This window comes from Oncorhynchus tshawytscha, linkage group LG13 (genome assembly GCF_018296145.1).
Source record: "Oncorhynchus tshawytscha isolate Ot180627B linkage group LG13, Otsh_v2.0, whole genome shotgun sequence".
NCBI classification, from domain to species: domain Eukaryota; kingdom Metazoa; phylum Chordata; class Actinopteri; order Salmoniformes; family Salmonidae; genus Oncorhynchus; species Oncorhynchus tshawytscha.
In genome coordinates this window covers 74,299,451-74,316,367 of record NC_056441.1, presented here as the reverse complement: position 1 = coordinate 74,316,367, position 16,917 = coordinate 74,299,451, and the positions used below count along the sequence as shown (strand labels likewise).

At 43.3% G+C, this 16,917-nt stretch overlaps 1 protein-coding gene across 1 annotated transcript in view; it reads left to right on the top strand.

The window, feature by feature from the left end:
* The first annotated feature begins 318 nt into the window (after positions 1 to 318).
* Positions 319 to 16,917, top strand: part of LOC112265679 (SPRY domain-containing SOCS box protein 4) — a 51,290-nt gene continuing 34,691 nt past the window's right edge. The window contains exon 1 of the mRNA XM_024443214.2: positions 319 to 800. The gene's annotated coding sequence lies outside the window, so the exon portion shown is untranslated. The remainder of the gene's footprint in view (positions 801 to 16,917) is intronic.

The following is a 16,917-nucleotide window of genomic DNA, read 5'->3' as shown; positions in this document are numbered from 1 at the left end:
CTTGATAGAAAGCCAATAGCCATAATCACTGTTACATCCTCAGAAAACATAAGCTCCCGAGTTGGGGAAATATTGCGCAATATAGCAACACGTCTTGTATTTAAGATCCTGAATGGCCTGGCTCCCCCTCCACTTTTTACTTTTGTCAAACATAAAACCCAAACCCACGGCAACAGATCCACGAGGTCTGCCATGAGAGGTGACTGTATAGTTCCCTTATACAGAACATGTAACGTATTTGGACTAAGGAGTAACGTTAGGCTCCTTTGGTCCAATATTGGGCAATGTAGGCCTATGCTATTTAGTAACATTTAGGCTAGTTGCATAGAAAAGGTCATTTCAAATTTAGACTAGGATACTTCTTCACTCCCCGAGGTCAGTGTTGTGAGCAAAACTAGCTAGTCGAATTATTATATCCTCGCCACGAAAAATGGGCTGACTTTAGGACTGCGGAAAGAAATGGCTCTGCTGTTGCCCTAGCCATCACCTATTGCGGATCCTATCCCTCGAGCGACTTGGCCAATCAGTGCGTATCAGCGACACATGAACGGTGATTTCCACGGAATGGCTCGCGGAACAAAGAAGCCGCCCGTCGTGAATTCCCGTATCGGTAGATAGAGAGAATTCGCCGATAAAACAGCACAGAAGAGTAAAGTTAGTGCGGCTTGGGTGAAATAAAATGATTATCTTCGACGCGTAATAGAAAAAAAAGTCCAACGTTTTTTTGTGCTCAAGGAGAGAACTTGGCGTCGTGAGGGCTTTTGTCGGTCGCGAGGCGAGGCTTTTGGCTACATTGGAACGTAAGTAAAAATATGTCTTGCCTGCTTTCATTTTTTCCCCGTCGAATATAATAATGTTTGAACACATTCGATAGTGTTGTTCAATATGCTCTCTATTGTTGACGTTTAGAAAACTTGGCAGCGTTTACAACTCTGTCGCACTGGGTTGGTATGTTTGTTGTACATGTTGTTTTTATGAAGCTGCAGCAACTCAATAAGCCATTCGCACGAGAAGGCTAATTTAGGACTTTATTGAAATAAAATTACGTCGACTGGGAAGCGAGGTTTGGTAACTTGAGAAGCATAACTTGTCTTTGGCATTTACTTGTAATTACATTTATTTATTTTACAATTAATTCATCCCACCGTTTACAAGAGCTTGGGAAATAATGACAAAATATTAATAAACTTATTATGATTCGAATGTTTTCGAAACGATATTCTGAAAAGGTTCTGAGTGGCTACAAGCAAATAAACATAATTTCACCCAAAATACGTTGTTGACAACATGTAGAATATTCAGGATTTAATTCTGTCGAAAACTGGGACACGGAGTAGGCCACCGTAATGGTTATTAATTACATCAGGAAAACACTTTTTTGCTTTATTAAGTATTAGCCCACTGTATTGTAGTCTACTCCTTTGCAGAATTTGCATGTCGGCTTGCTATTTGATACCCTGCTTTGGGCAGTTTCCTATTGTCACAGCTGAATTTAGGTTAGGTTAGGGGGTAGGTTTACCAAAACGGACGCCTATTCAAGTGGATCTGTTGCAGTTTATTGGTCATTTTTAAATGGTAAATGCCTTATCTCCTGGAGGGACAGTAACCACACCATCTGCCTGACCTGGCCCTTCCGGGGCAGGAACACTGTCCAGATGAAGTGTGACGGGATTACCGTGGGATGGACCTAAAGAGCCAGTTATCATATTGATGTTCTTTTCTTTCCTTAATGCGTCTTAGTGGATGGTACATTAAACCTCTTTGTCACCAGAGTAGGCCTTGCTTACTCTTCTGACTAGGCCTACAATAACCCATTTATATGGAAAATCATTACCAGTTTTTGGCTGTTGTATAGGCCCAATCAATGAATGATCCCATGGGAAGTATTCAGATAGTTCCTAGTATAGAACCATTCACAGCCCGCACACTCAATTATTAACATCTGGGGTTTGAACCCACAACCTCAGTCATGTCAAGTGACCTATGAACCCTATAGCCACCTAGATGGGCGACATCCATAGTGCATCATGACCACACCGATGCAGAGCTGGAATAGGCACACTGTTGGAAGTTGTTGTTGACCAAACACACAAGCTATTTCTATGTGAACAAATTAAGACTTTTAGCATGCTTATAGAGAAGAGCACTCAACATTTACTGCACTGACACAAATGACTAATGATTGGTTGAAATGCATTTATAATATCACATTTTATTTGTCACATGCTCTGAAAACAACAGGTGTTGTTCACCTTACTGTGAAATGCTTACTTGCAAGCCTTTAACTAACAATGCAGTTCAAGAAATAGAGTTAAGAACATATTTACAAAATAAAAAGTACCACAAAATAACAACAGCGAGGCTTTGTGCCGGTACAGAGTCAATGTGCGGGTGTACAGGTTAGTCGAGGTAATTTGTACATGTAGGTAGGGGTAAAGTGACTATATACATAGATAATAAACAGAGTAGGACCTGTGTAAAAACAAAAGAGGGGGGTCAATGTAAATAGTCCGCTTGGCCGTTTCATTAATTGTTCAGCAGTCTGATGGCTTGGGGGTAGAAGCTGTTAAGGAGCCATTTGGACCTAGACTTGGTGCTCTGGTACAGCTTGCCGTGCGCTAGCAGAGAACAGTCTATGACTTGGGTGACTGGAGTCACAATTTTTGGGCCTTCCTCTGACACTGCCTACTATACAGGTCCTTGATGGCAGGATGCTTGTTTCAGTGATGTCCTGGGCTGTGTGCACTACCCTCTAATGCCTTACGGTCAGATGCCGAGTGGTGTTGCAACTGGTCAGGATACTCTCGATAATGCAGCTGTAGAACCTTTTGAGGATCTGGGGACCCATGCCAAATCTTTTCAGTCTCCCGAAGGGGAAAATGGGTTGTCGTGCCCTCTTCACAACTTTTTTGGTGTGTTTGGATTGTAGGATCTGTACTGTTAGATTTCAGTGCCGCCTTTGATATTATTGACCATAACCTGTTATGGTTTTTCAACCTCAGATTGCTATATCCTGGATTCAGAGCTATCTAATAGAACATTGGGTTTTCTTTAATGGAAGCTTCTCTAATGTTAAACATGGGAAGTGTGGTGTGCGGGGCATCTCTCTAGGCCCTCTACTCTTTTCTATTTTTACCAATGACCTGCCACTGGCATTAAAGAAAGCTGCTGACATTAAAGAAAGCCTTTGTCCATGTACGGTAATGATTCAATGCTATAAATAGTCATTATATCATATTATATGTTTTAAACAACTAGATCTGATTTGCACATATTAAATGTTAAAATAATGAATAATTTTAGTACAGTGTAGTCCAACACTCAAAATAAAAAACGAACATATATTTAATTTCAAACCAACAACCACAGCTAGTGAATCACTGTAAAAGTTGCTGTCAGTTTTAGGATGGGTGGCCAGTAATAAACTAGTCCTGAACATCTCTAAAACTAAGAGCAATGTATTTGGTACAAATCATTCCTAAGTTCTAGACCTTTGAATCTGGTAATGAATGGTGAGGCTTTTTAGACTAAATTACTTGCTTTTACTTTAGATTGTTTTTAGTCAAGGACAGTCCTAAACCATTGAATCAATATGTTGACAATCTCGGTCAACTGAAAGTAATCTGTTCTTTTGACCAATCGTTTGGTTGAAATGTTTAAATGGGTATTTTTCCACATAGGGTGTGTCTGTGTTTTAATAAAATCAACTATATGTATTGAGCTTGTCTGATGCTTTAAGCACACTGTTTGATTAAGCTTGTGCTAGTAAACTTGCAACATTGGTTAACATTCTGGACCCTCAGTTTCCTGTGCCAGTGAGCTCGGGACACACACAGGGTAAGGGGTCATCAGGTAGGCCTATTCTATGACATTTCCACTGGATCAGAGCATTACATTTTTCCCTATTCATGCTGAGTGGTTATCAAAAGGGAAAGAGCTTGATTCCCCCCCAAAAAAAAAAAATACATTTAGGAATTATTGTCATTCTCAATGGATGTAAAAACAGACTTTGTTTGCTTGCTGTTTGAGGTGAAAACATTACTTTGAGAAGCTCCATAGCTCATTAGTGGTAGTGCGTTTTAAACATTTATATGCCTACAATTGCGCGCAGGCCAGGAAACCTATAGGCCTACCTCTGTGTAATCGGGCGCGTGTCATCACCTCATCACCTCACATGACTAAATTGACAAAACTTGTGAATGTAATTAAATGAACCAAAACTTGTTTCTCACAAGCATAGGTTGTGTTCTCTGCAAACAACATGCCCACTCCGGCAATGAGAATGGTAAAAGACTGGAATAATAATATATTGAATGCATTAACAGAAAGTACTGTAACCAAACAAACATTGTAGGTTCGGAATTAACGGTAAATGTACTACTTGTGAGATGTAATGGGGAATTGATAGACCTTAACAATCAAATGCAAACAATTCACACAATGAAGTTGTGAAAGCAATGAATTTTCACAAATTAACGGAAGAGTGCATTCTGGAGAGACGTGCATCTTAGCCACACTCCCCTTCTTCTTGGACTGTGCCATCCCCACTGCCTCAATGGATTAGTCTAGGCCTCTGCAAGTAATTAGTTCACTGAGATGGACGTGAATCAAACAGGTGTCTCGTGTGCCATTTAAAAAATGATATATTAGTACCAGTTACAAGTTTGGACACACCTACTCATTCAAGGGTTTTTCTTTATTTTTTGTACATCTTTTTACATTGTAGAATAATAGTAAAGACATCAAAACTATGAAATAACAAATGGAATCATGTAGTAACCAAAAAAGTGTTAAATATATGAAAAATTCTTCAAAGTAGCCACCCGTTGCCTTGATGCACACTCTTGGCATTACCTCAACCAGTTTCACCTGGAATGTTTTTCCAACAGTCTTGAAGGAGTTCCCACATATGCTAAGCACTTGTTGGCTGCTTTTCCTTCACTCTGCGGTCCAACTCATCCCAAACCATCTCAATTGGGTTGAGGTCGGATGATTGTGGAGGTCAGGTCATCTGATGCAGCACTCATCACTCTCTCTTTCTTGGTCAAATAGCCTACACAGCCTGGAGGTGTGTTGGGTCATTGTCCTGTTGAAAATCAAATGATGGTCCTACTAAGCGCAAACCAGATGGGATGGTGTAATCGCTGCAGAATACTGTGGTAGCCATGCTGGTTAAGTGTGCCTTGAATTCTAAATAAATCACAGACCGTGTCACCAGCAAAGACCCATCACACCTTCTCCTCCATGCTTCACAGTGGGAACCACACATGCATAGATCATCCATTCACCAACTCTGCGTCTCACAAAGACACAGCGGTTGGAACCAAATATCTCTATTGGTCTCATTAGAGGACATCAAAGGACAGATTTCCACCGGTCTAACGTCCATTGCTCATGTTTCTTGGCCCAAGCAAGTCTCTTCTTCTTATTGGTGTCCTTTTAGTAGTTGTTTCTTTGCAGCAATTTGACCATGAAGGCCTGATTTCATGCAGTCTCCTCTGAGCAATTGATGTTGAGATGTCTGTTACTTGAACTCTGTGAATAATTTATTTGGGCTGAAATTTGTGAGGCTGGTAACTCTAATGAACTTATCCTCTGCAGCAGAGGTAACTCTGGGCCTTATTTTCCTGTGGCGGTCCTCATGAGAGCCTGTTTCATCATAGTGCTTGATGGTTTTTGCGACTGCACTTGAAGAAAGTTCTTGAAATTCTCTAGATTCACTGACCATGTCTTAAAGTAACGATGGACTGTTTCACTTTGCTTATTTAAGCTGTTCTTGACATAATAGGGACTTGGTCTTTTACCAAATAGGGCTATCTTCTGTATACCATCTGTACATTGGCACATCACAACTGATTGGCTCAAAAGCATTAACAAGGAAAGAAATTCCACAAATTAACTTTTGACAAGGCACACCTGTTAATTAAAATGCATTCCAAGTGACTTCCTCATGATGCTGGTTGAGAGATTGCCAAGAGTGTGCAAAGCTGTCATCAAGGCAAAGGGTGACTATTTTGAAGAATCTCAAATGTATTTTGATTGAACTGTTTTTTTTGTTTTGGTTACGACATGATTCCATATGTGTTATTTTATAGTTTTGATGTCTTCAATATTATTCTACAATGTAGAAAACAGTAAAAATAAAGAAACCCTTGAATGAGTAGGTGTGTCCAAACTTCTGACGGGTGCTGTGTCTCTCTCGATAAACCAAACAATCGACCAGTCGACTAATTGGGGTCAGTCCTTCAATGGTTGTAAATCTGTGTAGAGGTCTGTCCGTGATATAGATTCTCTGCTTATTTGACATCACACTCCACAAAGCAAGTCCTAAAACTTGACTAGTTTTATCTTGATTATTGTCCAGTCACATGGTCTAGTGCTGCAAAGAAGTACCTAGTTAAGGCTGCTGCTAGCCCAAAACAGAGTTTCACATTTAGCTTTTCATTGTAATCAGAGGGCTGATATAAATACTATGCTGCCAGTCTCTCTTGGCAAAGAGTTGAGGAGAGACTGACTGCATCACTTCTTGATTTTATAAGAAACATTCATGTGTAGGAAATTCCAAATAGTTTGAATAGTAAACTTGTACACAGCACTGATACACACACACTTTTCACAGTCCCCAGGTCCAGAACAAATTCAAGGGAACATAGTATTATACAGAGCCATTATTGCATTTAATTCCCTTCCATCTTAACTACTGCAAGTGAACAGCAAACCTGGTTTCAAAAAACGAACAATGCTTCACCTCATGGCACGCTTCTCCCCCATGTGACCTACTTGTTGTGTGTATGTACTGACGCATTGTGCATCTATCAGTAACACATACGTGTTAATGTTTTAAAATATATGTAAATTAATGTATTTTTCATTGTTTCGGACCCCTTTAAGACTAGCTGTTGCCATTGGCTAATGGGGATCCTAATAAAAACAAATGGGCAGAATGTCTACTCTTGGTCTGAGGATTGACCTCAGAAATCAGGATAGCTTGGATCAGAGCAAAGGAGGATGATTTCTAGACCTACACAATGGGCTTTGAGTTTCTTTGTCCATCTGTGTGGATTCACCTTAAACTACATATGAACTAATAATGAGCTGTCTGTAAACCCTTTGACCCCCTTAAAGGATGTCATATGTGTATGGAGTGCGTTAAGTAAAAGCACAGTTTGCGGAACACATCTGTCTTGTCTTTTAGACTGCTTCTAAGGACAGCCAGTGAGTGGTAGACTTAATTTGAGAGCGTGTGCTAGATCCTGGAAGAAAGACTGTGATGGAACACCTCTCAGCACACCACCCGTGAATACACTATAATGTAACCAGTTTATATTGTGGTGTTTGTTGCATAGCCTACTGTCACATGCAGTACAAACAGGGTGTGCATGTGACTACTGTATTGCAATAAACATCACACGGGGTCCGTGCTTCCTAAGTGTGTGTTCAATGGAGTGGTGGTGTGTTGAGGGAAACAGAATTGCCTACCCTGTCACAATCCTGCTTCACACTCTGTCAACTGGTGCTAATGTTGATAGCTATATTGTTTTCACTGTACCCTACCACAAAGTAAGCTAGCTGTGCTGACACTGACAGGACACCCTAATGTTGTTGTGAGCAGGTTATGTGACCATGAATCAGGTTATGCTGCCCCCTCTGAGTCTCAGTGGGGGGCTGGTGTGGCTCAGGGCCATCCTGAGAGGCGTTGGCAGCTTGTTTCAGCTTCCATGTTTCTGTCACAGAGGGGGAAAGATGCTAAAACTGCATTCAGGGACTGACTCTAGGAGTTTATGACGCAGAAGAAGCAACGTTTCTGAGCTACTTTGATGCATGCGGTTATCGCTATGACAACTCTATTGCTGCTGTGATATTTAGGTAATTTATTGTGACAAATGAGGTTGCAAATGACTGGCGTGTGACAGTCCTCTCGTTGAGCAGAAATCAGTCTTCCCAACAAACCACTGTGGTGACATACAGAATATACACGGAACAAAAATATAAACACAACAATTTCATTGATTTTACGGAGTTACAGTTCATATGAGGAAATGTCAATTGAAATAGATCAATCAATTAAATTTTAAAAGGGGCTTTATAAATACTAAAGCCGATGTCACACAGTGCTGTACAGAAACCCAGCCTAAAACACCAAACAGCAAGCAATGCAGATGTAGAAGCACGGTGGCTAGGAAAAACTCCCTAGAAAGGCAGGAACCTAGAGAGGAACCAGGCTCTGATGGGTGGCCAGTCCTCTTCTGGCTGTGCTGGGAGGCAACTATTATAGTACATGGCCAAAGTGTGTGTGAGAGAGAGAGACGACAAACTACAGGTCCGGGACAAGCAGCACGTCTAGTGAACAGGTCGGGGTTCCTTATCCGCAGGCAGAACAATTTAAATGGGTTCATTAGTCCTTAATCTATGGAATTCACGACTGGGAATACAGATACCTTTTTGTGCATTCAAACTGCCATCGATAAAATGCAATTGTATTCGTTGTCCATAGTTTATGCCTGCTCATACCATAACCCCACTGCTACCATGGGCTGCTGTTAACAACGTTGACATCAGCAAACGGCTTGCCCACATGACTCCATACACGTGGTTGTGAAGCCAGTTGGACGTGCTGCCAAATCCTCTAAAATGATTTTGGAAGCAGCTTATGGTAGAGAAATGAACATTCAATTCTCCCTCTGACAGGTGCATGCTACTCATGTTGATCACCATCTTGGGAACATAGCTTCCAGGAACATTAATGTTATCAGAACAGCACAAATCATTTCACATCCTCTTCCATCCGTCTGTTCATTCGGAGCTCAAAAGGGATACCCACGGTCCAGGAGGAACGGCATGCAGTAGTTCCTCCGCTCCACCTTGCTCAGAGCCTGTGGGATCATGATGGAGGTGATGAATGCATTTTAATCTCCACACAAACCAACAGTGCTGCGTCAGCCAGCAGCTGTCCAGAGTCGTGACACACTAGCACTAGTCCCATCGGCCATGCCTGTGTGTCCTGTAGCCCCCTGTCCCTCCCTCCCCTCACACACACTGCTGAGTCAGTCAAATGGTAATGTTTAGAAATCTCATTCAAAGTGATAGGTCACTGAATGACACACTGGGCTGTAAGGGGGACAGCGGGACAATTTAAAGGCCTTGTTCCCACAGTGTAATATATAATTACTGTAGTAGCCTTAATTTAATTGCTCAAGTTGTGGCATGACTCCCATGTTCATTTACTGCCCACAGGCATTTTAATCTGTTTTGGACTAACTCGCTTGGTCTGCACCATTAGTGTGTGTGCGAGCGAAAGAGATTCGGTTACAAAGATAATAGATTTTTCAAAGCCACTTTTGTACTATAGTTGTAGGCTACTCTTACTGATGTCACTTGTGTCCTGTGATAATAACGATGACAACAGGTTTGCGTGCATTTTGTTTTCTGTAATCTGCTATGTCCAATTTCATGTAAATGAAGGTTATAATCAGACAGCATGACCATTATGTAAAGAAGCAACGGTCTAAACAACCAGTTGTTGAACTTAGTTGCCAGGGTAAGCTGTCAAACTGGAAGGTTGTGTGTGACCTCTGGTTGTTTTTGAGTGGTATTTGAGTGGTATGTGGTATTTCTCTATGCACACTCACAGGACTCTACACTCTCACACACTGACACTCCAACACACACAACATGCACACACATTTATACTGGCTACACACTCACAGGACTCTACACTCTCACACACTGACACTCCAACATGCACACACATTTATACTGGCTACACACACTCGCATACAATCATCATTTACCCTGCTGCTACTTCCCCACACTACACCACCGCCACCAGCCTATATTGTTGACAACAGGCAGGATGTGGCCATGGACTGCTTACACCAAATCCTGACTGCCGCCAGCATGACACATCAGGAACCGGGATTTGTCAGCCAAGGCAATGTTTTTCCACTCCTTAATTTGTCCGGTGTTGGTGATTGCGTGCCCACTGGAGCTGCTTCTTGATTTTATCTGATAGGAGTGGAACCCGGTGTGGGGTCGGTCTTTGTCATGGATGGGCTATTGCAGCAGACACCGAGTTGTGCGTTCCGAGATGCCGTTCTGCACACCACTGTTGTACTGCACCGTTATTTCCCTGTTTTATATAGTAAGCTACGGCAACGTGACTCACTGTCTGTAGGAGCTAACCATTTTCCTGGACAGGTGCTGTACCTAATTAACTGGCACCTGAGTGGGGCTTCTTTCTAGTGTTATTTTTGTGTTTTTATTCTACCTTGTTATTTTTAGTACTACATTGATATAGCAAGAATGGCATTTCAATGTACTTAACTTGATGTGGTGATCTGAGTCCCTATGCCTGAACTTGTGCCCCCCTACACACGCAGACCACATCCCCACACACCACACTTACAGGCGATGGATACCTCTCTCCATAGTGGAGGAGAGATGTAGCAGAACAGTCATTCATCTCTTTTCCAGATCTGAGGGTGAGAGACGCTCCTCAGAGACTTGCACCCACACATTTCTGGAGTTCTGCAGTACTGAACATGCATGCTGAAGCTATGGTACCCTACACATGCACACAACAGCATATTGACTGCTGTGAGCACGTATTCATGTCTATATTGGTACGTTGGTTCTGGTAACCATCGATATTTGTGAAGAGTAGGATGGCAATCCAAGTGCATTGTTCATCTTTCTGGTCCTAGATATTCTAAAATGAGACCAATTACATATCTATTCACATTTGTATTCCGATAATTGTGTATAAGTCAGTCGGCAGGCTCTTTGATGTTAATCTTGATGTACGGCATGTTCACCCCCAAATCAGCATGAGTCTGATCTAAAGGAGGAGAGGGCAGGAAAGCACAGTTAGACGAGTGGAGAGATGGATACAGGGAAATGGACTGAGACAAAGCGAGAGGGATGGAGGGAGAAGGGGATGGAGGGAGAAGGGGATGGAGGGAGAAGGGGAGACGGCGATGGAGGGAGACAGGGATCAATAAAAGAGGGGGAGACTGATGGAATGCGGCGACATGGGAGTAAGATTGGGGAAAAATGGATCTGGCAGTGAGAGAGAATTCTTCAAAAAGTCTCCGATTGCAAGGGAACACTTAAACAACACAATGTAACTCCAAGTCAATCACACTTCTGTGAAATCAAACTGTCCACTTAGGAAGCAACACTGATTGACATTACATTTCACATACTGTTGTGCAAATGGAATAGACAACAGGTGGCAATTAGCCTATAAGGTTTGCTGTGTCTGTCAGCGTAGTGTCCAGAGCATGGAGGCGCTACCAGGAGACAGGCCGTACATCAGGAGACGTGAAGGAGGTCGTAGGAGGGCAACAACCCAGCAGCCGGACCGCTACCTCTGCCTTTTTGCAAGGAGGAGCACCGCCAGAGCCCTGCAAAATTACCTCCAACAGGCCATAAATGTGCATGTGACTGCTCAAACGGTCAGAAACAGACTCCATGAGGGTGGTATGAGGGCCCGACGTCCACAGGTGAGGGTTGTGCTTACAGCCCAACACCGTGCAGGACGTTTGGCATTTGCCAGAGAACACCAAGATTGGCAAATTCGCCACTGGCGCCCTGTGCTCTTCACAAATGAAAGCAGGTTCACACTGAGCACATGAGACACCGTGGAGAACATTCTGCTGCCTGCAACATCCTCCAGCATGACCGGTTTGGCGGTGGGTCAGTCATGGTGTGGGGTGTCATTTCTTTGGGGAGCCGCACAGCCCTCCATGTGCTCGCCAGAGGTAGCCTGACTGCCATTAGGTACCGAGATGAGATCCTCAGACCCCGTGTGAGACCATATGCTGGTGCGGTTGGCCCTGGGTTCCTCCTAATGCAAGACAATGCTAGACCTCATGTGGCTGGAGTGTGTCAGCAGTTCCTGCAAGAGGAAGGCATTGATGCTATGGACTGGCCCGCCCGTTCCCCAGACCTGAATCCAATTGAGCACATCTGGGACATCATGTCTCGCTCCATCCACCAACGCCACGTTGCTTCACAGACTGTCCAGGAGTTGGCGGATGCTTTAGTCCAGGTCTGGGAGGAGATCCCTCAGGAGACCATCCGCCACTTCATCAGAAGCATGCCCAGGCATTGTAGGTAGGTCATACAGGCACGTGGAGGCCACACGCACACTACTGAGCCTCATTTTGACTTGTTTTAAGGACATTACATCAAAGTTAGATCAGCCTGTAGTGTGGTTTTCCACTTTAATTTTGAGTGTGACTCCAAATCCAGGCCTCCATGGGTTGATACATTTGATTTCCATTGATAATTGTTGTGATTTTTGTTGTCAGCACATTCAACTATGTAAAGAAAAAAGTATTTAATAAGAATATTTAATTCATTCAGATCTAGGATGTGTTATTTTAGTGTTCCCTTTTATTTTTTTGAGCAGTGTGTGTGTAATGTATGTATGTATGTGTGTGTGTGTGTGTGTGTATGTATATATATATATATATATATATTAGTTTGAGCCGGGCACTTCTAAACTTGTTCTTTTATCACGAGTAGCTGCTTATAAAGATAACAAGAAAATGGTTGATTTAATGAGCGATTGTAACAATGATAACTAGAGAGTGAGCAAGAGCAGATGTTGGCCCTGGGAACTTTGAGAAATATGTGATTCCTCTCCTGTCTTGAAGTGACAGCTCATCACATTTCTCATTTGCATTAGATAGAGTAGCATGAAGGACCACTTGGGTTCAGCCAACTCTAACACAAAGCACTGTCCCAAGTTAAACATCTGTTTTTTTCTGTCACGTGTTGTTCAGATCAATCCCCTGGCCCCACGTGACCTAGATCTGAAAGGATTGGAGTTTAGTGAAGTTCTAATCATCATGTATGGCATTTATTGGGTTTTCCCACCAGGTTGGTCTTTCAGTTTTGTTAAGATAAAATAAAATGTTATTAGTCACGTGATCTGAATACAACAGGTGTAGACTTTTCAGTGAAATGCTGAATGCAACAGGTGTAGTAGACATTACAGTGAAATGCTGAATGCAACAGGTGTAGTAGACATTACAGTGAAATGCTGAATACAACAGGTGTAGTAGACTTTACAGTGAAATGCTGAATACAACAGGTGTAGTAGACTTTACAGTGAAATGCTGAATACAACAGGTGTAGTAGACTTTACAGTGAAATGCTGAATACAACAGGTGTAGTAGACTTTACAGTGAAATGCTGAATACAACAGGTGTAGTAGACTTTACAGTGAAATGCTGAATACAACAGGTGTAGTAGACTTTACAGTGAAATGCTTACTTACGAGCCCCTAACCAACAATGCAGTAAAAAAAAAGAAGAAAAAGAAATAAAAGCAACAAGTAATTAAAGAGCAGCAGTAAAATAACAATACTGAGACTATATACGGGGGGTACAGAGTCAATATGTGGGGGCACCAGTTAGTTGAGGTAATAAGTTCAGTGGGGCAAACAATTATTTAGTCAGCCACCAATGGTGCAACTTCTAAATCAAATCAAATCAAATTTTATTTGTCACATACACATGGTTAGCAGATGTTAATGCGAGTGTAGCGAAATGCTTGTGCTTCTAGTTCCGACAATGCAGTAATAACGAGCAAGTAATCTAACTAACAATTCCAAAAAAAACTACTGTCATACACAGTGTAAGGGGATAAAGAATATGTACATAAGGATATATGAATGAGTGATGGTACAGAGCAGCATAGGCAAGATACAGTAGATGATATCGAGTACAGTATATACATATGAGATAAGTATGTAAACCAAGTGGCATAGTTAAAGTGGCTAGTGATACATGTATTACATAAGGATGCAGTCGATGATATAGAGTACAGCATATGAGATGAACAATGTAGGGTAAGTAACATTATATAAGGTAGCATTGTTTAAAGTGGCTAGTGATATATTTACATAATTTCCCATCAATTCCCATGATTAAAGTGGCTGGAGTAGAGTCAGTGTCATTGACAGTGTGTTGGCAGTAGCCACTCAATGTTAGTGGTGGCTGTTTAACAGTCTGATGGCCTTGAGATAGAAGCTGTTTTTCAGTCTCTCGGTCCCAGCTTTGATGCACCTGTACTGACCTCGCCTTCTGGATGGCAGCGGGGTGAACAGGCAGTGGCTCGGGTGGTTGATGTCCTTGATGATCTTAATGGCCTTCCTGTAGCATCGGGTGGTGTATAGTTTGCCCCGGTGATGCGTTGTGCAGACCTCACTACCCTCTGGAACGGTTGAGGGCGGTGCAGTTTCCATACCAGGCGGTGATACAGCCCGCCAGGATGCTCTCGATTGTGCATCTGTAGAAGTTTGTAGAGTGCTTTTGGTGACAAGCCGAATTTCTTCAGCCTCCTGAGGTTGAAGAGGCGCTGCTGTGCCTTCCTCATGATGCTGTCTGTGTGAGTGGACCAATTCAGTTTGTCTGTGATGTGTATGCCGAGGAACTTAAAACTTGCTACCCTCTCCACTACTGTTCCATCGATGTGGATGGGGGTGTTCCCTCTGCTGTTTCCTGAAGTCCACAATCATCTCCTTAGTTTTGTTGACGTTGAGTGTGAGGTTATTTTCCTGACACCACACTCCGAGGGCCCTCACCTCCTCCCTGTAGGCCGTCTCGTCGTTGTTGGTAATCAAGCCTACCACTGTTGTGTCGTCCGCAAACTTGATGATTGAGTTGGAGGCGTGCATGGCCACGCAGTCGTGGGTGAACAGGGAGTACAGGAGAGGGCTCAGAACGCACCCTTGTGGGGCCCCAGTGTTGAGGATCAGCGGGGAGGAGATGTTGTTGCCTACCCTCACCACCTGGGGGCGGCCCGTCAGGAAGTCCAGTACCCAGTTGCACAGGGCGGGGTCGAGACCCAGGGTCTCGAGCTTGATGACGAGCTTGGAGGGTACTATGGTGTTGAATGCCGAGCTGTAGTCGATGAACAGCATTCTCACATAGGTATTCCTCTTGTCCAGATGGGTTAGGGCAGTGTGCAGTGTGGTTGAGATTGCATCGTCTGTGGACCTATTTGGGCGGTAAGCAAATTGGAGTGGGTCAAGGGTGTCAGGTAGGGTGGAGGTGATATGGTCCTTGACTAGTCTCTCAAAGCACTTCATGATGACGGATGTGAGTGCTACGGGGCGGTAGTCGTTTAGCTCAGTTACCTTAGCTTTCTTGGGAACAGGAACAATGGTGGCCCTCTTGAAGCATGTGGGAACAGCAGACTGGTATAGGGATTGATTATGTCCGTAAACACACCGGCCAGCTGGTCTGCGCATGCTCTGAGGGCGCGGCTGGGGATGCCGTCTGGGCCTGCAGCCTTGCGAGGGTTAACACGTTTAAATGTCTTACTCACTTCGGCTGCAGTGAAGGAGAGACCGCATGTTTCCGTTGCAGGCCGTGTCAGTGGCACTGTATTGTCCTCAAAGCGGGCAAAAAAGTTATTTAGTCTGCCTGGGAGCAAGACATCCTGGTCCGTGACTGGGCTGGGTTTCTTCCTGTAGTCCGTGATTGACTGTAGACCCTGCCACATACCTCTTGTGTCTGAGCCGTTGAATTGAGATTCTACTTTGTCTCTGTACTGGCGCTTAGCTTGTTTGATAGCCTTGCGGAGGGTTAAACTTAAAAAGATGAGAGGCCTGTAATTTTCATCATAGGTACACTTCAACTATGACAGACAAAATGAGCAGGAAAAATCCAGAAAATCACATTGTAGGATTTTTTTGAATTTCTTTGCAAATTATGGTGGAAAACAAGTATTTGGTCACCTACAAACAAGCAAGATTTCTGGCTCTCACAGACCTGTAACTTCTTCTTTAAGAGGCTCCTCTGTCCTCCACTCATTACCTGTATTAATGGCACCTGTTTGAACTTGTTATCAGTATAAAAGACACCTGGCTACAACCTCAAACAGTCACACTCCAAACTGCACTATGGCCAAGACCAAAGAGCTGTCAAAGGACACCAGAAACAAAATTGTAGACCTGCACCAGGCTGGGAAGACTGAATCTGCAATAGGTAAGCAGCTTGGTTTGAAGAAATCAACTGGGAGCAATTATTAGGAAATGGAAGACATACAAGGCCACTGATAATCTCCCTCGATCTGGGGCTCCACGCAAGATCTCACCCCGTGGGGTCAAAATGAACGGTGAGCAAAAATCCCAGAACCACACCGGGGGACCTAGTGAATGACCTGCTGGGACCAAAGTACCAAAGCCTACCATCAGTAACACACTACGCCGCCAGGGACTCAAATCCTGCAGTGCCAGACGTGTCCCCCTGCTTAAGCCAGTACATGTCCAGGCCCGTCTGAAGTTTGCTAGAGAGCATTTGGATGATCCAGAAGAAAATTGGGAGAATGTCATATGGTCAGATGAAACCAAAATATAACTTTTTGGTAAAAACTCAACTCGTTGTGTTTGGAGGACAAAGAATGCTGAGTTGCATCCAAAGAACACCATACCTACTGTGAAGCATGGGGGTGGAAACATCATGCTTTGGGGCTGTTTTTCTGCAAAGGGACCAGGATGACTGATCCGTGTAAAGGAAAGAATGAATCGGGCCATGTATCGTGAGATTTTGAGTGAAACGTGGATGAAACGTGGCTGGGTCTTTCAGCATGACAATGATCCCAAACACACCGCCCGGGCAACGAAGGAGTGGCTTTGTAAGAAGCATTTCAAGGTCCTGGAGTGGCCTAGCCAATCTCCAGATCTCAACCCCATAGAAAATCTTTGGAGGGAGTTGAAAGTCTGTGTTGCCCAGCAACCGCCCCAAAACATCACTGCTCTAGAGGAGATCTGCATGGAGGAATGGGCCAAAATACCAGCAACAGTGTGTGACAACCTTGTGAAGACTTACAGAAAACGTTTGACCTCTGTCATTGCCAACAAAGGGTATATAACAAAGTATTGAGAAACTTTTGTTATTG